The sequence below is a fragment of the Orcinus orca genome, chromosome 1, assembly GCF_937001465.1.
Source record: "Orcinus orca chromosome 1, mOrcOrc1.1, whole genome shotgun sequence".
Taxonomy (NCBI): domain Eukaryota; kingdom Metazoa; phylum Chordata; class Mammalia; order Artiodactyla; family Delphinidae; genus Orcinus; species Orcinus orca.
This window is the reverse complement of record NC_064559.1, coordinates 46,029,473-46,054,031: the sequence shown is the minus strand read 5'-3', so window position 1 is coordinate 46,054,031 and position 24,559 is coordinate 46,029,473.

Here is a 24,559-nt window from a genome sequence, read left to right as displayed (position 1 = left end):
CTATGTGATATACCACAATAACAAAATGAAGAATAAAAATCATATAACCATCTCAATAGATGCAGAAAAACCTTTTGACAAAATTCAACATCCACTTATGGTAAAAACTCCAAACAAAACAGGTATAGAGGTAATGTACTGCAACATAAGAAAGGCCGTAGATGACAAGCCCACAGCTAACATTATGCTCAATGATGGATCTGACATCAAAAGCATAGGCAACAAAAGCAAAATTAAACAAGTGGGACTATAGCACTGATAAGGGGCTAATATTCAAAATACAGAAAGAACTCATATAACTCAATAGCTGAAAAACAAACAATCTGATTTAAAATGATCTGAATAGACATTTTTCCAAAGAAGACATATAGATAGCCACAGATATATAAAACATGCTCGACTTCGTTAATCATCAGGGAAATGCAAATCAAAACCACAGTGAGATATCACTGCACACCTGTCAGAATGGCTGTTATCAAAAAGACAAGCAATAACAAGTGTTGTTGGAGAAAAGGGAACCCTTGTGCGCTCTTGGTGGGAATGTAAATTGGAGCAGCTACTATGGAAAACAGAGGTTCCTCAAAAAGTTAAAAATAGAATTACCATATGATCCAGCAATTCCACTCCTCTATATGTATCTGAAGAAAACAAAAACAATAACTTGAAAAGATATATGTGCCCGTGTTCACTACAGCGTTGTTTACAATAGCCAAAATATGGAATCAACCTAAATGTCCATCAATAGATGAATAAATAAAGAAAATGTATATATATACACAATGGAATATTATTCAGCCATTAAAAAAATGAAATCTTGACATTTCCAACAACCTGAATGGACATTGAGGACATTATTGTAAGTGAAATAAGTCAGAGAAAAACAAATACCATTGGATCTCGCTTGCATGTGGCATCTGAAAACAACAATGACAACAACAACAGCAGCAACAAATGAATAAACAAAAACCAAGCTCATAGACAAAGAGAACAGGTTGGTAGTTGCCAGAGGCGGGGAGTGAGGGGTGGGAGAAATGGATGAACTATTATTTTTAGTTTAAATACATTATATAAAAAACAAAACAGAACAAAGATGGCATGCTTGAAACAAGATTCAAATGGGATCCACACACTGTGTTGTGTTGAGTTCGGAGTGTGTTTGAATGGCATAAAGAAGTAGCCAAGATAATATGTGACTTATGCAGGACTTTTCTGTGTGCTTTGTTCACTGTTTTGTAATCGTTCTTGTAGTTGTTCACCGTTTTGGTCACTCTGTGCCTAGAACAGTGCTTACCCATAATAGCTTCTCAACAAATATTTATTGTATAAGTGGACGAATGAAAGAATGGGTAGGGAAGCATTTCAAGCTGAGGGAGCAGCAATGAGTGTGAAGGTCTGAAGCCCTGTGAGATCACAGTGCATGTGGGGAACTATCCATTTTATGTATGGCTGGAGCTTAGAATTGGGGTAACGATAGGAAATGTGGCTGAACCAAAGTAGGGGCCGGATCATGCAGTGCTAAGCAGAGTGGTTAGAAACTTTTGGAGGACTTTCAGGAGGGGAGGGGCATGATCAGATTTGCATTTTGGAAAGGTTGTGATTTCCAGCTCTGCCTGAGGGATCAGTAGATAGATCCTTCCAGATGGTGTCACATTCAAGACCACACCAATCTAGCAATGAAAATTATTTAAAGGGAACCTAATATTTATTGCAATGTCCCAAGAAAATTTCCTGGGGAGATTCATCATAGGGAATCTCTTCAAATGTTCTCTCCTAAGTCTCTCTCCTGCTAAAATTTCTCTCATGCCCTGCGTTCACACAGGCTGTCTTCGATCTTTCATCTCTTAGCCTTTTCTCATCTATTTTGCTTTCCCATCCTCTAATATAAATCCAGGTGGACGCCAGGCCTCTCCTGTTCCCCCCGAGCCCAGCAGGCCAGATGGACATATCCTCAGCCGGATGGGAGCAGAGAGACGGTTATACAGTAATGTCTTTTCTCTGTCATTCTTACATGACACAAACTTTTCTAGGTTCTTCAACACCTATTTGGGTGACGATGAGACTCTGACTAATGCTTATTTCCCAAAAGACTGAAAATCCTAATTATTATATATAAAATTGTTCTCTCCTGTTTCACCAGAACACAGCTCTGCCACATAATAGAATATTCCAACATCAGTGCCTTCAAGTGTGTACAGTTACTTGGAATGTCGCTGTTCAAGTCTCAGAATTTTGCCTGGATGCCCCCCATGTGGTGAGAGGCACCCTAGGGCTCTTTCTTGAAGGAAGCTGCTCAGCAGGAGGGGTGGCAGGCTGGGGAGGCGTCAGGCAGGAAGCTATGAGCAGACTCCCAAGAAGCTGTTTTCTGGGAGGATTCAGATTTTAGAAATGCGTAAAAGTGCATCCTCCTAGTATCAAACTTGTTTCTGGGGACTGGATTGTTTTGGATAAAATTTAGAGTTGTTAGCGGCAAAATAGCGATTATCTATTCTGGGCCAGTTACTTTATATTTGTGTAAGTATTTTATAGTCTCCTAATTTGTGTAGTAGGAATGAAACCTTGATACTTATTTTAGAGTAAGTATTTTAGAGTTTAGTTTAGAGTTTATTTAGAGTAAGTATTTTAGAGTATTTTAGAGTTTTATTTAAGCAACATGGGCTTCTTAGAAGAAATTTTTATAGATCAATTATGAGGTTTTTTTTTTTCTTTTCTATGCAGCTGCTGCCATCTTTGCTTTTATTGGATTTCTTTTAAAAGCCTATTTTGAAACATGCTTATTTTGAAAACCTTTGGGAGAACTCACGTATTTTAAAATTCTTAATATCACTGTGAAAGACACCAAAAATATCCTCTGATGAACTGCTACAAGGAAGGTTTCCTTACATTTTGAATTAGCACGAACTTGAATCGCTTCAATAGGATATATTATCAAAACAACTATTTGCAAACTTACTGAAATTTAATGGATTTTTCTCACACAAATATTCAAAGAAACAGATGGGTAAAGTACCAAACTTAGAGTTTTAAAAATGGTTACATTCCAATAAAATAAAAGAGATCATGAGTTTTACTGCTTGCTTTCCACTATGAAAAAAGTCCTTTTTCCTCTTTAAAAAGATATCAGTGCTCAAACTATTCTTAGCGATTGCTTCTTAAATTTAGGTTAATCCATGACACAATTCATAAGGAAAGAATAAGAGGTGAAACAGACCAATCATAAGCCCTGTTGACATGTTTAGCAATTCTGACAACGAAGTAGAAATTCAAGTGCGTTAATAAATTGTTAGCCTCACTATTGATTTCAGCTATTGTGTAGTTTCTCTCACAGTTTCACAGAGGATGAAAAGTACCCTGTATGAAGTTAGTGGCAAAATGGATGCTAGAACATCACGCCCTCCATCTCTCAGAGCAGTGCTTTCTCTTTCTTTTTTATATTATGTTTCCACGTGCTCTTCCTTGTTTTTGAAACGAGTACTTAAAATATATATGGATTTTTTAGTTTTGAAAGGGTCAGATAATGAAGGGACTTGTAGGACATGTTAAAGGAAGTTGTATCTTAAAGGTGTTGGGGAATTACTGATCACATTTGAATTTTAGAAAGTTTTATCTTCCAAACCTAATTATTCTTCACTTGCATAATTTATGCCATCTCTCAATAACTATATCTCCTTACTTGTATATTATGTAGTAAATATATTTTTCTATTATCTAGTAATATAAGTGATAGGCTTGTTAATTATATCATGTGGAAATTGGTTCAGAGGTTCCTACACTTAGATTTTAGACATACTTGTAGCATATGTGTATACTTATGTCTTTGAAGTTCTTTCTTCCACCGAGAAGGAAATAAATCGCAGAATGGTATATAGCTTCTGGCAAGAATACCATTTCAACTGCACTCTTTTGTGTGTGTGTATACAAGAATCTTTTTTCCTGAATCTGGTATAAATTGTGATTCCTTACAATGGGATTTATTTTTATAGAAAGCTCAACTTGTCTTGGAAACTACCATTAACAGCAATAAAAGCTAAGGCCAAATACTGATGCACAGTATTTCAATGGCAAGCACTCTATCTTCCCAGCTTTCAGTAAAATTCTACATAATCTGTTGAATAATGTTGTTACTGAAGATGATGGGAAGATGATGGAGAATCGTGGTCAGATACTGGACTTTCCTGAGTAATTAAGAGGTTTCACATGGACCTTATAAGTTAACAATAGGTCATATCAGCCTTCTTCCATCTTTTCCACTTTGGATTGTGTTCAAATTGGCAAGCCCTAGGGAAAGATGATCTTATTAATTAATCCTTAATCACTTGTTTGATCTGATCAAATCAATGTAAATCTGAAACTCCTAGAGCTACCTAGAATAAAACCAGCAATGTGCTGAGGACTTTATGTACACGCTCTTCAGTGACATAGAAACACATATATTGTATTCAATGCATGGGACAAAGAGAAGATTCTATAGCAAATATTAAACATTGGATCCATGTTCATTATACGGGCATCAAAACTGAAGGATTCTTCACCTGGGATATTACTGGCATTTGGGCAGCACAATTCTTTGTTGTGTGGGAGGCCCCCCAAAGGCAAGAGATTTAGCATCTCTGGCCCCAGACCACAAAATGTCCATAACACCCATGGGTCAACAATGTGACCTTCCCACCTACATTCCCAAATGCCCGGTAGAGGGGTGGTTCCATCCCATGTGGAGACAAGATTATAACCATCCTCCCTGTACTCAAACCTAACTGTAAAAAGAATTCCAGAGGAAAGATCACAACCTTTTTGTCAGAGGCAAAATTCCTGATCAACCTACTTGACTGACCTCATGAATGGAGCTCTTCAGGCCACTGAACGGGTGAGGAAGGCTGAGGGTTATGTGCAATCTACTCCTTTCCCTCCCATTAGCTAGAGACTCAGCAGTGCATCCATATAGGGTGGTAACATAGCTGCCGTAGAGCAGTGGTTCCTAAACTGTAGCAAGCTAGGAATCACCTGGAGTGTTTATTACAGTGTAGATTTAGATCTAGTACATTTGAGCCAGGGTTCAGGACCTGAATTTTACAGAATCACTGCATATAAATGTGGTACAAGTTGCTACCTTTTCTTTTCTTTTCTTTCTTTCTTTATCTATTTTTAAGCTTTTATTGAAGTATAGTTGATTTACAGTCCATGATGTGTTAGTTTCTGGTGTATAGCAAAGTAATTCATATATATATATATATATATATATATATATATATAGTAGGACCTTGCTGTTTATCTATTTTATATATAGTAGTTTGTATCTGTTAATCCCAAACTCCTAATTTATCCCTCCCCCACCCCCTTTCCCCTTTGTTAATCATAAATTTGTTTTCTATGTCTGCGAGTCTGTTTGTTTTGTAAATAAGTTCATTTGTATCATATTTTACCCTTCACATATAAGTGATATAATATGGTATTTGTCTTTCTGGCTTACTTCACTTAATATGATAATCTCTAGGTTCACCCATGTTGCTGCATATGGCATTATTTCATTCCTTTTTATGGCTGAGTAGTATTCCATCATTCATATATATATATATATATATATATATATATATATATATATTCCACATCTTCTGTATCCATTCTCTCTACGCTTTTTATATATACTTCCTTAGAAGATTTCAACTCCAGGAAGAATCTTACAGACCAACTGGCAATAAAACTCCCTATAATAACAGCATGTAGGGGATGGGAAAGGTTCTTAGTAGAGGTTGAGGGCTATATTAGAGGAAGAGAAAGCGGTAGTCTTGACTTTCACATGTAAGTCAAGTGGGTCAGGGCGCAGACTTATCTGAAGGGAGAAGAAATAAACAGCCTGGTCCCATGGGAGTGGCCACTTTATGAGCCCTCTGTATCACCCTCACCAGAGAGGAACCATGTAGAAATTTATGAGGTTGCCTTCAGCACACACATGGATGGAAATGGAGAAGTAGTGACCTCCTGAGCTATGGTGGACAGGAAGGCTATGTTCATGGACATATCCCTCTGCCTTTACTGGGATCATTTCCAATAATAAAGGGTCTGATTAGAAAATGTGTTACTGGGATTTATCTTCACTCTTGACTGTTATTCTATAGGGGGAAGATATTGTGTAAAACCAGTTTAAAATGGCAGCCTACTACCTGTGGCAACCTCCCATAGCTTCTCATTTACAAGGCTGGCCCCAGGCAAACTTGAGGAAGGAGGTAAAGTTTGTCCCTAGTGTCCCATCCCCTCTTTCCCAACCTACTTCAGCACCCCTTCCTCTTTCGCCATCTCAGGTCTACTAAAGCAGACCCTTGGTCCTGTTTTTCCAGAGGCTCACCCTCAGCTAGTTGCTATCTAATCCTCACTGGTCGCTTAACCAGAAAACAAATTAAAATTGTGCATTCAAGTAGTTCCTGAAAAATGATAAGTCTTTAACCACACGAAAGATGAAATGCAAATGGTGAGGTCAGGCACCAAGGTGATGGGCCTTTTGGGCAATCTATTGAATAGCCCTGAAATACAATGGAATATCACTCATAAGGCTGGTTACGTGACAGTGTGAATTAGAACTTCACTATATCATGTCAGAGTATTAGAAGGGATTTTGAACAATCATGGGGTCCCTCCATAAGCTTTTAGGCACATCTATACTTTGACCCCCAGGAGAAAGGACATTTTTTTCTTCTTTGCGCAAATTTCCACTAAAGAAGGTTATAGTGAATACTTTCTCACCACGAAGTCCAATCTACCATCACTTCTCTCACTGGACTGTAACTGCCCTAAACATCACTGACTCCTGCCGCAGCTACCCCTTTGCCATCTGTTCCCCCCTCCTCATCCTATCCCCACATAGCTGGTAATCTGTTTGGTACACGGAAGCCCAAGTGACCTTTTAAAAATGCTAATTAGATCATGCCAATTCCCTGCTTAAAACCGTTTTGTGGCTTCCCTCTGTTGCTAGGATGAAGACCTGCATGGCCTACAAGGCCCTTCATAATCGTGACTTACTCTGTCTCTCGTCCTAACTCTCACCTCCAGCCTCTCTAGTCTCCTTTCGTATCTCCTTGCACAGGCTGTAATAGCTCCTGTAGGCTTTCATCTGTGCTTCCCCAGCCCCACTGTCACTGTGTTATTTTAACTCATATTTATGGTCCATTGCAGCTATCACTGTTTCTCTTTATTAATATATTGTGTGCTTATTTGATTATTGTCCGTTTTCCCAACTGGACTATAAGCTCCATGGGACGAGGACTTGGGTCTCTTTTACTCATAAGTACATTCCCAGATATTCCCACAGAGAGAGACCATAGTTAGTTCACAATGAATATATGCCTAATAGATGAATGAACTATTTCTTTTGTCTACCAACCAGCTCATGCTTTGGATTGAACCCATTTTTAATCATTGGAAGAGATGGAGAACTGCTGATCATTTTCCTCTAGTTCTCCCTTTGTTTTGGGATGTAATAGACTATTACTCTGGTGGAAATGCACAGATGCCTCATTAAGATGGAGACTAGGCAGTACAAATTAATTCTAATGTCACTAGAGTGGTTTATTAACATATGTTGTTAATTTCCTTCATTTTCTTCAATTTGTTAATTATCCCCTTGTGTTCAAACTCTAATTTGGTAACTGGAGAGGGTTAACTCCACTACTTAAGAGTTTAGGGCTCCCAGACATTTTCCATATTAGAAAAAAAATTCTTTTTGGGCGGGGGAGGTGTAAACAGCAGGGTAGAGAAATACAGCAGCAAGAGACAGAATAAAAAAGTAAATGGCAGAATGAGTTTTAAGATGGCAATAAGAAATGAGAATTAAAAATAGGTTTCCAGAACGAACCAGGGATCTTATGAGAGATTTTATTTGAAAGGAGAAATGTTTTTCTTCAGATTATATCAATCTCTTTTTATTTAATCTGAATCCAAAACAAACACATATTGTATCCTGACCAAAGTTTCCCCTGTATTAGATCTCAGAGATTATTGCCTACAAGTGAACTGTTTTTTTGTTTGTTTTTACTAATTGTGTCTAACTTTTAAAATAAAAATAACCGTTTATAGAGTACTATGTGCCAGACACCTTACATACAGTATCTCATTTGGTTCTCAGAGGCAGATATGATTATTAAACCTCATTTTACAGATAAGGAACGTATGGGTCAGGGAGGTTAAGCAATTTGCCTGCACTCACAGTTTTGGACAGATTCCAGATTCAAATCCCAAGTGTGACTGGTTCTAAACTCTGTGCTCCTGTTTTGTCTCACTTCCTCTTCAAAATGAGATCTCAACATTTGCTAAGGTTTAAGTTTTCCCCATTTGTCACAGGTAAAATCACTCAGAGCAGTGGTTTTCCAAGCGGGATCCTCAGATCAGAAGAATCAGAGTCACCTGGTTAGAAGTGCAAATTCTCTGACCCCATCCCAGGCCTACTGAATCAGTGACTGGGATGGGGATGGGATGAACCTAGTGATTTGCATGTTAACCAGCCCTTCATGCGACTCTGTTGCACACGATGGTTGAGAACCAGTGCCTGGAGGAATTAAGAACTGAGCAGCCCTTTGAGCTCGCTAAGGTTATAACTGATCATAAACATTATAGCCCACACATCACACTCCCTTCCCAGACACCACTGCTGGAGAATGTTTCTCACTCTTTCAGGTTGCCCAGGGAAGCAGCCAAAGCTGAAAACCTACAGATTTTGTTTGGGTTTGAAATGGTGTCACATAAACTTACACTTGGTTAAGTAAACAGGCAACATTTGAACAAAATTTTACTTGAATGTTGTGGTGGATTGCAAAAGGTCATTGTTCTTTTCGGTTAACATGTTCATGTTTCTGCATTTCTGCATTCCTTCAGAACAGGAAGCGGAAGTTCTAAATACTACCATGAAACCTGCTCTTGGTATTTCCGGACTGGCTGAGACCAGAAAGTAGCGGAAGAGACAAACCTTTCTTGTTAGAGTTCCAATTTGATTTCCAAATCAAGGTGCACAGGATCAAAGGCCTTTTAAGTACAGATCAGCATTCCAAACTTTGATGCTTATCTAAATAAACAGCTTGGGACTCTGTGCTACTAGTTGTAACATAGGTGACTGAGATAAAGAGATAAATCAGCCCTAAGGAATGAGGGGGAAATTCCTCGAGCTTGTGGTTGCCTTCCTTATTAATTTTTTAAGTGTAGGTGATCAAAACCTATAATAAATTGAAGAGTAAAAGTCTTAGAACCTGAGTGAACTAGGAGGAAAAACAATTTCCACAAATTGGTTCTTTCATTATGATAAAAAGTGGCAGAAGATCTTTAAGGAGCTACCCTGCCAAGAATTTTAGCTGCTGTTGAGACTGGTTAATTTACTTCTGTTATATAATCTCTAACATAAGTTAAGGCATATGGAAGTAGAAGGAACAGAGTAAAAAAGATCATACCATGTTTTCTATTTATTATTTAGCTTAGATTTTTGCTTTTAGTCTTTTGTTTGTTTGTTTTTATAGGGAAGAATAATTGTTCATACTGCAAGAAACCAAAGGAAATTTAGATTATTTTTAAAATAATGAGACTTCTAGATGAGTAAACTTGGAAGATAATCTCTGAATCAAACAAGTGCATTTGGTGTATAATTTTGGAAACTGATAAAACCCACTCATCTAAAAAGAAGGTGAGGGGCTTCCCTGGTGGCTCAGTGGTTAAGAATCTGCCTGCCAATGCAGAGGACACGGGTTTGAGCCCCAGTCTGGGAAGATCCCACATGCCATGGAGCAACTAAGCCCAGGCACCACAGCTACTGAGCCTGCGCTACAGAGCCCATGAGCCACAACTACTGAGCCCATGAACCACAACTACTGAAGCCCGTGCCCCTAGAGCCTGTGTTCTGCCACAAAAAGAAGCCAGTGCAATGAGAAGCCTATGCACCTCAACAAAGGGTAGCCCCCGCTCACCGCAACTAGAGAAAGCCCGTGCACAGCAACAAAGACCCAACGCAGCCAAAAATAAATAAATAAAAATAAATAAATTTATTTAAAAAATAAAAAGAAGCTGAGGGTTTTCTGCTGTCACCAGGGCTTCACTTGGTAAGTCGGTCCCACTACCACATGAAAATGAAATAAAACTAGAGGGATCTTTGAGTCATACTCTTGGTTTAGAATCTTCAGAATCATTCGTCTAGCACTGCTATCTGTCAAGGTAAAGGGATTTCGTTATTCAATACCAGCCATAAAATGTCTGGACTAAAATAATCACATTAACCCCTTGTTATATGTGCTCATGATCAAGTGATAAAACAATGGTGTTCTCCCTACTTTAGACCTAAACTTGACATTTCTAAACAATATCTCCACTTTGCCACCTGAAATTGTGTTGCTTAGAGCTTCCTGAAATACTTGCATGCCATGTATATTTCCAATCTATACAAAACAACAGTGAAACATAAGCAATGTTTTCCTTTAGCTTAAAATATTTTAAGTCAATTTCTGACAGAATCTGAGAACACGCACCACTCTGATCTTAGGTGAGAAATTCTGGATTCTAAGCTGAACCCTGCTGTGAACACTAATCTTTGCTTTAGATCTCCACCTTGTGGTTAGATGTTTAAAATGTAAATCCCTTTGGATTTTATGATCCTGGTTTACAGATTCTTTTTAAAAGGAAGTCAGAAAGGACGTTGTCTGAAGATAAGCTAAATGAGATGACATTGTCTGAAAATAACTGAGACTTATGATTGGGTATTTAGAAATTTATAATTCAGATTTAGTTTACTCCAGCATGAGTTTTTCCTCTGAAGGACATATTTGTCTCTTCTGGTTCAACTACCTTGAGAAATTAATTTTAAGTTGAAGAGACATTCAGAGATCAGTTTTTGTGTTGGGGCTGGTAGAGAAGGAACCCATAAGAGACACCTCATTATTAGTATCTTCCTTTGCCTTCAATAAACTCCAATGGGTAGATTATAACAGTTCCAGAGTTTACAACCTCCGAATTCTGGGGGAAAATGTACAAAATACTCAAACGTGGTTTAACGTGGTCCGAGAAAGCAGACAAGTGACAACTAGGAATACTGTGATATCATTTTCTAGGTTTCTTCGTTACCATTACAGAAAAGCTGTATGGCTTTCACCTGCTGTACAGCATGGCTCTGTGCAGCTTACAGACCAGGGAGTTCCAGCATGAAGTCCTGCTAAGGGTAGACCTGATGTGCTGGGATCAAGATTAGAGCTCTTTGGATTTCCATGAGATTTGACTTACAGAATGTGATTAACAAGATACAATATTTTACGATACTTATTTGTTTATATATCATCCTTGACTCCTATCTTTTTGTCAGAATCTAATAGCAAATGGTGACTCTACCTGAAAATCATATCCAGAATCTAATAACCTTTCATTACTTCCATTGTTCATTGCAACCAGACATCCTATTAGAACATAAGTCAAATTCCCATCACGCCTCTGCTTAGAATCCTTCCATGACTCCCTTTCACTCAGAGGAAAAGCCCCAGTCCTCACAGTGGCCTTCAGGACTCACACTACCTGGCTGGTGTTACCTCTCCAACCTCACGTCCTCTGACTGTCACCTGCCATCCTTCTGCTGCAGCTACACAGTGGCCTCCTCGGCGGTCTGGGCACAGAAAAGGCTTTGCATTACTGCCCTGTCTGCCTGGAGTGCTCTCCCTCCAGACACCCACGAGGTGTGCTCCCTCCCTCTTCAGCATTACTTAAAATTCATGTTTCTTTCCTGGCTACCCTATTTAAAATTGCAACACTCCCCATGCATCTCCAATCCCACTTCACTGCTTTATTTTACTTTCTTAGTCTTATTATGTATTGTACTTATTTATCTCATGTATTGTCCATCTCCTCCACTAGAATGTAAGCACCATGAGTAGAGATTCTGATTATTTTGTCAGCTTTTGTATTCCCGGTGCTCACAACAGTTACTGGATCCAGGGGGGTAACAGTAGGTATTTCCCGAATGAATGGCTGTCTCACCCATTGGTCTTTAGTTCCTTGGGTCCGCATCTTGTTTGTTTGCATCCTGGCACCCAGCACAGTGCCCAGCACTTCGATTTTTAATGCCTGTTTGGTGGGTAAATGAATGACTGTTGAGGTAACTTCCTGAGAGCTCTCAACTTATTGAACATATAAACATGGAATGATTGTATTTTTTCTTATTACTGATTCCAAATGATCTCTGTTGCACTGCCCCTTAAAAACATCTTGGCCAATTTCCTATTATTCTTGTCGATCTAATTATTGGGTCAGTCTTTGAGTAACTACAACTGTTCTTTTGAAAACTTCATTTTTAAAACTTTAAAGTTTTTCTCCTCCCCTTTCCCTGACACTGTTTACCTGCTGAAAACCAAGCTATGTGGACTGTCTTACATACTTTCTTCTTTCTCTTCCCTTTGGAACTTCCTTCTCGCTTCTCATCAGACCCTGGACTCCCACAGGTGCCCACTGCAGAAACTTAGCAGGAAGGGAGCGGAAGCTTTGCTACCCTGATTGGTGACAGATTCATGGTTTACAGCACTGTTACTCAGACTTTCACATGTAGATTTAACTCCTACTGGTCTTGATAAAAAGCAGATCCTGATTCAGAAAGTTGAGCGTGGGGCCTGAGACTCTGCATTGCTAATAACTCCCAGGTGATACTCAGACTGTCTATCAGAAGTCACATGTATTATGTATGACTGATTCACTTTGTTATAAAGCAGAAACTAGCACACCATTGTGAAGCGGTTATACCCCAATAAGGATGTTAAAAAAAAAAAAAAAAAAAGTCACATGTAAGTAGCAAGGCATAGAGGAGTCCTCTGCTCATTCCACTTTACCTTGTTTCTGCCTAATGCTGGAAGCCTCTGTTGATATGGTGGTCTCTGCATAGGGACTATTGGTGGCTTTTAGGGGTCACAGTTTAGCTTCTTTTGGGCCCCTTCATTGCTGCCAGGAGGAAAAGTTCTAAACTCTTTTCTACATTGGGCTGCCTAGGCAGGTCCCAGGGCTTCTACCCCTTTGCTAATCTCTGGGTACCTTCTTACGGAGCCAAGGAATGAGAGGGGTGATAGTACATATCCTCTAAGGGCCCTGGGGAACTGGGATTGGGTAGGGGTCACCCCATCTTCCTCCTAGACATGTCACAGAAGAGTCCCATCAAACCTTGCAGATGTAGCCTCCTTCTGGGATCTCCTAACATGGGAACAGATGTTAAGCGACCCTTCCTTCATGCCCAGATTGAGGAGACTGTAAAGGCAGACATGGTACAGGGGCCACTTCTCTGACAATGCGTTGCCTCCATCCTGAGGATAGTCTCACCAAGCTTGGCTCCTGTGCTGAGATGCATGTGGACCCGTGGACTCTGTAGCCCAGTGTGGATCCAGCCAGGAAATGATGCCCCTTTCTGCAGGCACCTGCTGTCCTTTAGGGATTTTCTCAGTGCTTTCCTCATTTGCCTTCTGGAAGAAAAACCTCCCTCTACCTCCCCACTGGAAAGTGGGGGAATAGTCCCCTTCCCCCAGACGCTTGACCCTCAGAACCATGGGCAATGGCCTCTTCTCTCAGTCTTCTTCTTATAGGACCTGGCAAGGCCCCATCCTATGGACTTTGCCTCCATTTGGGGCCCTTCCTTTTCTCCTTATTTCTCTCTGGCTTCAGCCTGGGCTCAAAATGTTAAACTTGGGAAGATGATAAAGGGCCCTTCCCAAGCAAGGAGCCAGGGATGGGTAGGAGTGATGGTCCATCCTCCTTGGTCCCTGCTCCAGGGATGAAGCAACACTCCCCCCGCCCCCACCTCTCACAAAGTGGGCTTTTCCTCTTCTTTCTCCACACCAGAGATGTGAGTTCTGCCCTTCTATCTCCAACTCAGTCTCACCTGACAAAGACCCCCCCCTGCCCTGGCTCAAATTCAAATCTTGACCACCACCATCATCCCATATTCATCATTTCTGCATCTCTCCAGCCGGGCTCCCCATCTGCAGTCTCACCCCCAAGATTTTGCACAGGTCAAGGCCAGTTATGTTCTATTCTTAAACCTTCCCCTTACCCAAATTTAAAATCAAGCCTAGACTTCAAACCTGCTTGTAGGGCTGTGCATGTCCTAGTCTACCCTCTCTCCCTTTGGGGCCTCCACGACACTCTATCAACAGAAGGCTCTGCACAAGAGAAAACTGAATATATAGATGAATTTTAAAAATTATGATGGAGTTTGATAGTGGTAGGGCTGACCCTAGATGCTGGCAGTTCTAGGAACTTGAAATGTGGAAGTGTGAAGTGCCTTTTACCCTCAGCTCTGGACTTGAGACTTAAATTCTATTGTGGGGTGATGGGAAAAACAACATTCCATATCCTAGTACAGTTGAATGAATGAATTGAAACAACCCAAGTCTCTCTCCTTCCATTTCCCCTCCTCTCCCAGGGGTGAGCCAGTAGATACAGCTTGTATAGGTAGGAAGCTAGGGTAGAAATGAAGATGAGAGGCTCCAGAGCTTTATGGTAATCTGTTAACGAGGAATGTGATGTGGTGGAGAAAGCACAAACTTGAGGTCAAAAATACGTGCAGCCCTGTCATTTGAGGGCTCTGCAACTGTGGGCAAGTCACTGAACTTCCTTGACCTTGTTTCCTGGTCTGATAAATTAGGGAAATAATGTTTACTTTTGTGGTTGTTAAATTATATATATAAATATTAAATTCAATGCTCATATACTCAATAATCTCAGATCCATAGTGAAGACTCAATAAGAGGTAGATATTCAATGGACTGTAATACTACTGTTTTCACCCTGTTTTTATGACTTTGAAGGCTTATTTTATCCTCAAAATCTAAGTGTCCTTTGGACACAATGCATTGAAGAGAGATGTTTTTCCCCTTCCAAACAGTAATAAGCTCTATACTAGTTGAAGAGTGGTAAATTGGAGGGAGGTATGTTATTACATAGAAATTAGTGTACAGTAACTAAAGCTGAAATGTTACCAGTGTTAACCTTAGAATAATTTACTACTTTAGATGATGGTCACAACAAACTTTTATAAATGAATCTGTAAAATTTGGCAGTTAAAGTGAATTTCATGTTTTTTGAAATGTTAGGCATGATGCTTAAAATTTAAAAGTTGAAGCTCAAATTGACTTCTAAAAGTCCATACTGTTCATATTTTTCAGGGCTTATGAACAGTAACATACCATTTGAATTAATATTCATACTGACATTGTAGAGACATTTTAGAGGCTATTTCAGATGAAGAGACTTTACAGTTTGCTAAGGAAACTTCCTTCAACAACTGTAGTTTAATCGTAATCCTCTGTAATTGTCATTCTGTCTTATTGTTGATGAAAATATTTTTACTACTTTTAATACAATAAAAAGCCTTGGACAGAGATGTAGTATTTTCCATTTGGAGGGTAATAAAATATTACAATTATTACTAATCTTTACACACTCATGAGAGAATTATTGTGAAATCCAAAATTTAATTTCAGTTATAGACAGGATATCTTGATGTTACAAGTGAGTTACTCTGAATCAAAAAGGGCATACACAGCTTTGAAGATAAATTTTTAAAAATAATTATGCAAAATTTTTCCTTCAGCTATGAAGGCTTACCAAATCATGGCTGCAACAGTAAAAATAAATGCTACTCATCGAGTAAAACTGCATAGTAGTTACTGTATCAGGCATTTTAAATACACTTAGCCACTTAGCCTTCAAAATATATGCTCTAAGTAGTATCTGTGTCCCAATTTTACAGATAAGGAAACTGAGGCTTTGCGAGTTTACGTGATTCGCCCAAAGTTACACAACTTGTGAGCATCAAAGCTAGGATTCATGCCCCTAAAGCCTCTTTGTAGGGCCAATAAATGAAAAATGTAGGTTTGATCTAGCTACCCTTGCAACTAGCTAGATATCTGTAAATTGGGTGGATAATGAAAAGTAGTGCTGGAAGAAAGATCTGGTCTGCGTCCTCATTTTACAGAGGCAAAGTGACATGCCCAAGGCCAGACAACTAGTTCTTGGCAAAGCTCTGATTGGAACCCTTAAAACTTGCTTCTTTTGGTGTTCTTTTCCACTCCGTTTCCTTAGACAAAACAAGATAGCAGCGTGAGTAGATCCATTAGAGGACACTGTCCTTTTCTCCTTAAGTGAGCTGAGGCTATGCAAGTTTTCTGGCGATTACTTTCCTCAAATTACTTTAGGAATGTCTTATGTAATGTGTCCTCTTGAAAGTTGTCTGTAAGTCACGAAATGAATTTGGATGGAGTCTTAAAATTCCATTAGGCCCACTCATTCATCCTTGGATAAGGAAATCCTATCCAAGTGAGATGAATAGGTTCCTCTAAGGTCACACACCGCCAGTAGTACCAAGGCGTTGCTCATTCTACAGCACTGCTTTAAGCATTTGTATTGAGAAAGAGAGAAAAAATAAAGGAAGGAAGAAAAAGAAAAGTTTAGAGTCCTGGGGAGTTTTGCTCCTAAAAGGTCTTATTATGAATTGTTTTGTACAGTGGAGAATCCTTCTGTGAAGAGAATAATTCTCCCCATTTGTATCTTTTCTGTTTTTCTTATTTTAAGTTTATTGAATTCACTGTATACCTCAACTTTTGTCCATGGAAACATGGATCGTTAGACTCAATTATTCATACAAATTTAAATTCAAGTCTGGATCGTCCACATCTTTCTTTCTTCTAAACCTTGGGTATGTGAACCTATGATAATTTACATGGCTTAAAGTAGTCATAAACTGAGGAGAAAGTTGGCTCCAAGTTTTGCCAAATGGTTTCTGTGTTGATGAACGTTACATATTAACAAGGTGCAAAACAGCTTAAACCAACAAGCCCACTCCTTCACAGTCTGGCGTGGTTCGTTCTCTTCCTTTGGCAGGAAAACTGGAATGAAACTGTATTTTGTATGTGCGAAGCTGGCCAGACATTGTGAGTATGTGGTAACATGAGCCTTATCTTTCAGACCATTACTAAAGATTGGAATAAGCAAGAAAGGGAAGCCAATCGCAATTGCTACAGTGATCTTGAATTCATTGCAAATACAGTTGTATGAGACCTTAGAACCTCTGCCAGCTTATGTTGCTGTGGCGAGTGGCTGCCCTGCTTGATCATGCCAATGGCCTGAACACAGGAATGCCCAGCTATAGGAAAATATGCAGAAAAACTCTGAATTGATTTAACAGATGAACTAGAAAATGATAATTCACGTTGCCAAATAATCTCTCATTATGTAAAAGATGATGGTAATTACTTTCCTAATAAGCTTTCTTGAGGCTGCTAACATAATTTTTAGAAAATTAAAGCCATGACTCACATGCAAATATAAAATGAATGCATGTCAAAGATTTAATTTACTCATTTATTAATGAGGGAATTGGGAAGATGTTAAGACTCGTTCAAAGAGCAGTTGAGGACTTAGATTCTTACAGGCAATTTAATAAAAGAATGTTAGGATATGATTGCTGGATACCCAAAAAACTGGTTAATATCCTACTGGGCAATAACCATGACCTTTGGGATTATTTGTTCCACATAACAGACATTATTTGCATCTTTACCAGACAAAAATCTGTAAGTTTCATAGTAACATCACTAAGTCTAGGACCTTTAATCAGTAAATAGTAAATTAAACAATGACATCCCCTAGATATCGCTGGGTGGGTCTTCAACAAAAATGATCCTGACAAGACTTACCATCTACTTTTTTTCCCTTTTTCCAGTGTTGGATACTTTTCCTTAACAAGGCATTTAATTTTAAACAATCAATTGTATATTTTTAGTAATATAGACATTATATAAATATGTGTATAACTATGTGGGAAAGTACTTTGAGGAAGCCTTGAGATGGGGCAGCATAGACTGTAGGCCCCCTTGGATTTACTACTAACTATCAAATCCTTACTGTGTACCAGGTATCACATTAGGTGTTTTATTAGAACCATGTCTAATTCTCAGATAATGACCCTAAAAAATAACTCTTTTATAATATTAAATAACTTACTTGAGGTTACACAGTTAGTGAATACGACTCATAGTCTAAACCCTCAGTTATTGGGCTCCAATAAAGCTTGTGCTTTAGGGAGGTTACCCTATACTCTGCCACTTCTCACCGTATCATTATGGGTGTAAGGATCTTGAAATTTTACACATTTAATTTTAAGCACAAATATGGACTCTCAATCCTTTCCTCAGTATGAAACCTAGAACTGATATTTAATGGAGATTTATTGATTGCTAGCCAGGGTGCAAGTGCTTTGCCCTGGTTGTCTAATTATCCCAACAGCTCCATGAGGGTAATTAAAAAGTACCCTTACTTTACAGTTCAAGGCAAAACACAATGATATTTAATTAACTCACCATTTGCTCTAGTTTTACAATCTCCAGTTGTCTTATGGCATAATGTAGCTGTAAAATAGAGCCTCTTTCCCTCTCAGAGTGTATAATCCAGGAGATACTGTGTAAATGTAAGAAAATATTCGGCTTCCCTGGTGGCACAGTGGTTGAGAGGTCCGCCTGCCAATGCAGGGGACACAGGTTCGTGCCCCGGTCCGGGAGGATCCCACATGCCGCGGAGCAGCTAGGCCCGTGAGCCATGGCCACTGAGCCTGCGCGTCCGGGGCCTGTGCTCCGCAATGGGAGAGGCCACAACAGTGAGAGGCCCGCGTACCGCAAAAACAAAAACAAAGTACTGACATTTATAAAACTGCAAATACTGAACAGAAACATAGATTAAACAGAGATATAAATCATGTGCCATTAGTAGCTTTCCTAAAGCTCTGTGAACATTTCATAGAGAAAAATATGTCAGTGGTACCTTCTACCTTTTGGAAAATCATGAGCTTGCTCTATTATGGTGGTACAGAGACTAGTTCAATAATTTGGACTTTCTTACTCCTGGTCCTCAATTCAGAAAGTAGAGTTATATACCCTGACATTCTTTCTTTATATTTCTTTATTTCAAAAAAATCTCAAGGCAGGAGATTTCTTGGCAGGACACAAGGTTTGAGAAGCACAAATTTGTCGTATCCATATTTTATTTTTTACTTTTATTGTAGCTAATAATCCCAAATGGCTTTCATGGGGTTAACTTATTACGATTCCCTTCTTATCCCTCGTCAGAAGAGAATGTTGGAACTGATGGGTAGAGATATGTGGACACCTATGGTATTTTGGGAAGCTGAGCACATCTGATTTTAAATCTATGGGTTTTAAACGAATTCACGTGTTAAATAGTTTGACCTTTCTAACCCCTTAACTGCATGAAAATTTTGCTGGATGGATACATTGAGAATCTCAAAATCAGGAGAGATCTTTCAAGATCATCACGTCCAAATTCTCTTTCAATGAAGATATCTGTTTCACAACATCCTTGCCGTATAATTGTCTAATAATAGGGAATTGTCTGTACCTCCTTGGGCTCTCAGTGATTCATCATGTATTAGATTTCTAGGGCTGCCATAACAAATTACCACAAACTAGGTGGCTTAAAACAATAGAAATTTATTCTCTCACAGTTCTGGAGGTTACAAGTCTGAAATCAAGGTATCGGCAAAGCCATGTTCCCTCCAAAACCTTTAGGGGAGGATCCTTCCTTGTTTCTTCCCACTTCTAGTAGCTCCAGATGTTTCTTATTGTGGCAGCATAACTCCAGTCTCTGCCTGTCTGTATCAGTCTCTTCACATGGCTGTCTTCCCCTCTTATAAGGACACCAGTCATATTGGATTAAGGGCCCACCCTCATGACCTCAACTTAATTTTGTTACATGTGCAAAGACCCTATTTCCAAATAGGTTTAGGACTTCAATGTATTTTTGGCAGGGGTGGGGGTAGGGTTGGGGGGAGGGTGTTATATTTCAATCCATAATCCATAGTGTATCTGAAAGAGCTAAATGAGTACCCTGGGTAGGTCCCATTACTTGTGCTTCTGTTCTTGGCTTCTTGGCTAAGAATCTTCCACATCTATTCAGTCCTGAAGCCTAGCCCATCATTCTTTCCTTGTGACCACCTACCTGCCTGACCTGGCTCTTCAGAAAGATTCCAGACCGTCACGGATCAGACTCACCCCTGAACCAGTCTTAACTCAGCCATTCCAGGAAGCTTGTTCTATTTTTGTATAGGTTAAATTGTTAAGAGTTCTTTTTTATATTTGGTCCTAATTCTTTTCTTTTTTCTGTAGTAACACACAAAACAATATATCTATTTGAAAAAATAATGCCATGTTTTACAATGAGAAGTCTGCAACCTGGAAGAAGGCCGTCACCTGACGGTGCTGGCACCCTGATCTCAGACGTCCAGCCTCCAGAACTGTGAACCGTAAATTTCTGTTGTCTATTTTAAAAAGTCATAATTTTATATCACTGTAATTTACAAAGAGATTTTATGTTATCACATTAAACCTCAAGAAGAATTTCTTAGAGATTAACAAAATGAGTTGTCCATGGTCACACAACCTTTGAGCTGCAAAACTTGGACTCCCCTGAAAGTCATCTGACTCCAGGGCTAGTTCGTTATATTGTGCCTTAATTATTGTAGTCCTCTTCCTTACAATGCTCTTTTAAATATTTGACCAAAAATTTACATCTCCTACTTTCAGGTAATCCCATTCTCACTTATATTCCCCAGACCAACCTTTGTAAAAATTCTCCAGGAGACATATGAGAATGTTCTTGGCAGCACTATTCACAATAGCAAAAACCTGGGACAGCCTAACAGCCCCACTGACAGGAAAGTGGATGATCAACTTTGTATATTCATTCAATGGAATATTATTTAGCAGTAGAAATTATTGAACAGGAACAATAAGGATGGATATTACAAATGTAATATTAAGTGAAAAAGTTCTAAAAGAATATATTAAATATGATATCTTTTTTATAAAGTAAAAATCAATTAAAATTAAAAATATATTTTAAGCTTACTTGCAGATGAGATCTAATTAATATAAAATGAAAAGAAGGGATGCATAAACACAGGGTACAGATGGTGGTTACTTTGAGTGTGACAGGGAAATGCAGTGATGGTGACCACATTCTGGTATCCAGTTACTGTTGCTGAGTAACAAACAACACAAAAGTTAGTGTCACAAAACTACCATTTAATAATGTTCACAGATTCTATAGATCAGCAACTTGAATAAGAAACAATGGGGATATCTTGTGTTTGCTCCATGATGTCTGAGCCTCAACTGAGAAGATTGAAGGATGGGACTGACTTTCTTGGCAGTTGGGAGCTGGAATTATCTGGTGATGTCTAGCTGTTGATGCTGGCTAATGGCTGGACCACATATATGTGGTCACTCCACATGGATTCTCAGTGTGGACTAATTGAGCTTCTTCACAGCATGTTGACTGGATCCCCGGAGCAAGCATCCTAAGGGAGAAAACAGAAGTGCGTGATAGTTTTATGATTTATGCTAGTTGCATAGTGTCACATTTGCCAGACTTTACTGGTCAAGGTCATTACAGTGGTCCTACCAGGTTCAAGAGGAAGGTATGGGGGCTATCTATGTGGCCATCTGCCAGAGATATATCCTTGTGGCCTCCGTCAGATGTGGAAGTAACTTATTGCTAAGGTTCTTATTTTCTTTTGGGGCAGTGATTCATGGGATCGTGCTACATTATTAAAAGTAGGCAAGGAAACAATGAAACATAAAAATAAATCATTAAGAACCTTCATGGACTGGTGATGAGAATGTGTCTTAAAGTATTATGGTTACCATACTTTGGTGCACTGCAGTCCAGTAAAACAGATGCAAACAAACCTGAAGGCTACTATTTATCTACCTCATTTGGATGCCCCAATTTTCTTAGATTTTTCCCATCTGATGTGTCTTTAGAGCTTCTCACCATCTTGGTCATTCTCTTCTCAATGCTCTCCAGTTAGTCGGCATTTCTCTTAAAGTGTCACACCAGAGGGCAAACCTGGCTTCTGTCTAATGCAGGATACAGTGGACTATTCGCTCTTATGTTCTGTATAGAAGACTTCTATTATTACTCAATTTTACATTAACTTTTTAGTAGCCATCTCACATCATTGGCTCATACTGATCCGTGGTCATTTGAAACCTTTGTTATTATGTTTTCATACCATAACTACCATACCATATTTTTCTTACCGTTGAGTCCAGACTCCCTCCTCTTACATGTTAAAATTGTTTTCGTGAATCTAAAAAGTCATTTACATTTCTCTTTGTTAAAATTTCAAACAGATGGATTTCAGTCCATTTTTCAGATCTTTGAGATAAAGTAGAATCACCATTCTGTTATCTAGTTTATTAACTTTCCTCATTCATTTTGTAATGTTCACAAATTTGATTAGCATGCTGATTATGTTTTTTTTTTTTTTTTTTTTTTTTTTTTTTTTTTGCGGTACGCGGGCCTCTCACTGTTGTGGCCTCTCCCGTTGCGGAGCACAGGTTCCGGACGCGCAGGCTCAGCGGCCATGGCTCACGGGCCCAGCCGCTCCGCGGCATGTGGGATCCTCCCGGACCGGGGCACGAACCTGTGTCCCCTGCATCGGCAGGCGGACTCTCAAGCACTGAGCCACCAGGGAAGCCCGCTGATTATGTTTTGATCCAAGTTGATCAGGACATGGCAAAGAATAAGATCCTGGTGGATTTAGCCTGGCATGATTTGTTTTTAGTGAATCGAGGCTCTCTTTCTAAGGGGTCACAATTCATCTACATATATCTCACTTCAAGAGGAGGTAGATGTTATATTTGCCAGCCTGTGGTTTTCAGAATCTGTTTGAGTTTGCCATTCATTCATTCATTCATTCGTTCATTCATTCATGTATTCTTTCATGTTACAGATGCTGTACTAGGTGCTGACAATAAAAAAGTAAATAAGATGTAGCCTTTCACTTCAAAGACCTTATACGTTTGTTTCTCCTGTTCCCCATTCCTTTGAAAATCAGGGATTTGCCTATCTTTGGTCCTCTGGCACAGCTCCATCATTTCTTTAAAAGTGCTGACTGTGGGATCAGATTTATGAACGTTATATTAAAACAAGGATAGGATAAGAGGGCAGGAAATTGCTACCTTACTCAGGCAAGTCTTTGTGGAGGAGGTAGGATTTCAGGAAGTCTTAAAACAGTTGATGACTTTTGTTTGCATATTGACTTAATTTTGTTAGATTGACATAATATAGAAATATAGTCGAACTCAGGACTAATTATTAACTTGTCCTGAACCAGATTGTAAATATGAACATTTTTTACTACTGTTGGAATAAATCTTAGAGTGTGAGGACTAGCATGCATCTCACACTAAAACTAGTTTTCTTTTTAAAAAAGTTACATTATTAAGTTTCCCACTTAGAGTTTTATTTTGGTATTCTGTATGTGCATATGCGGGCTAGGCTAAAAATCTTCTGGAAACAGTACCCCGGGCACCGAAGAAACAAAGTTTACAATTTAATGTAGAATCAGCTTTTTCTCTTCAAAGTAGTAACTTTTTACTGCCTGGTTGTACTCCATTATTGTGCTAATAAATCTATAGAGTTAAGAAATTGAGATTTTACTAGAAGTGAGCCAAGTATAACTTTCCCCCGAAACTATGTGCTAGAATTGTCACTTCATTACTAACATGGACTTCATCTTACCATTCAATTATTCTTTTCAACGAAAAGTTTGACCATTATGCTGTGTTTATGTGTGTGCATTTTGCTGCTGTTTCCTTACTTGTCCATTCTTTTCCTGTACCGAACAGTTTCTTTTTTCAGAGAGGAAGAGGGGAAAAACAATAAAGATTTTCTCAGTTCCCTTTTTTTAGTGCTATTCTTTCTCTTCTCAAAGACTCAAATTTTGGCCAAATTGAAGGTGGTGAGAAACATTGGATTTGAGATGGCTTTAGTGACAGAGTGGTTTTTTTTAGGGCTTCTTAAAAGCAATCAATATTGAGAGAAAGGCAACAGAAGTAACTTAAAGAAGGTGGAAATGGCAAGGCGGTAGAAATCGTTGTCACATATTCAAGGATATTTGTTCAATTATTATGTCAGTCAGTCCTGGGCTGACTCCTCTGCCCCCAGAGAAAGTCTACTCTTAATGTCATTTTTTCCCTGTTTTGGGGGGGAAAGAGGGTGAGGGGAAGTGGGCAGCGGAAGCAGGGCCAGGGAGGAATGTTGAAGAAAGATGGGGAAAGAATAGCGGTGTGGGTGGGATGCCTCGTATATCAGTAGGAACTTAAATGAGATTTCTTATTGGATTCCGAGTTTGAAGGCAACTGGGGGAATACATGTTTGGCCAATACCGTATCATGTTTTGGTGTTGGGCATACTTAGGCAAATTCAGAACTTCTGTGATCTTTTCTATTCTATGATAGAGAAGCAAGATGGACGATGACTTTGGACTGGCTGCTTCAGTTGACAAATGGGAAAGTAAGCAGAGGAAAACGGTGAATATTGGCAAATTATAATCTGTTGATTTATAAATGATTATTTATTAAAATTGGTTATGTACTTTCTTTCCGGATGTAGCATGAGCTTGTAAACCTGAAAGATGACCTTTGCCTTCCAGAAATCCTCTTCCAGAAGTTTTTACATACACTTCTTGTTAATATGTTGACTAAGGTAAAATTATGGT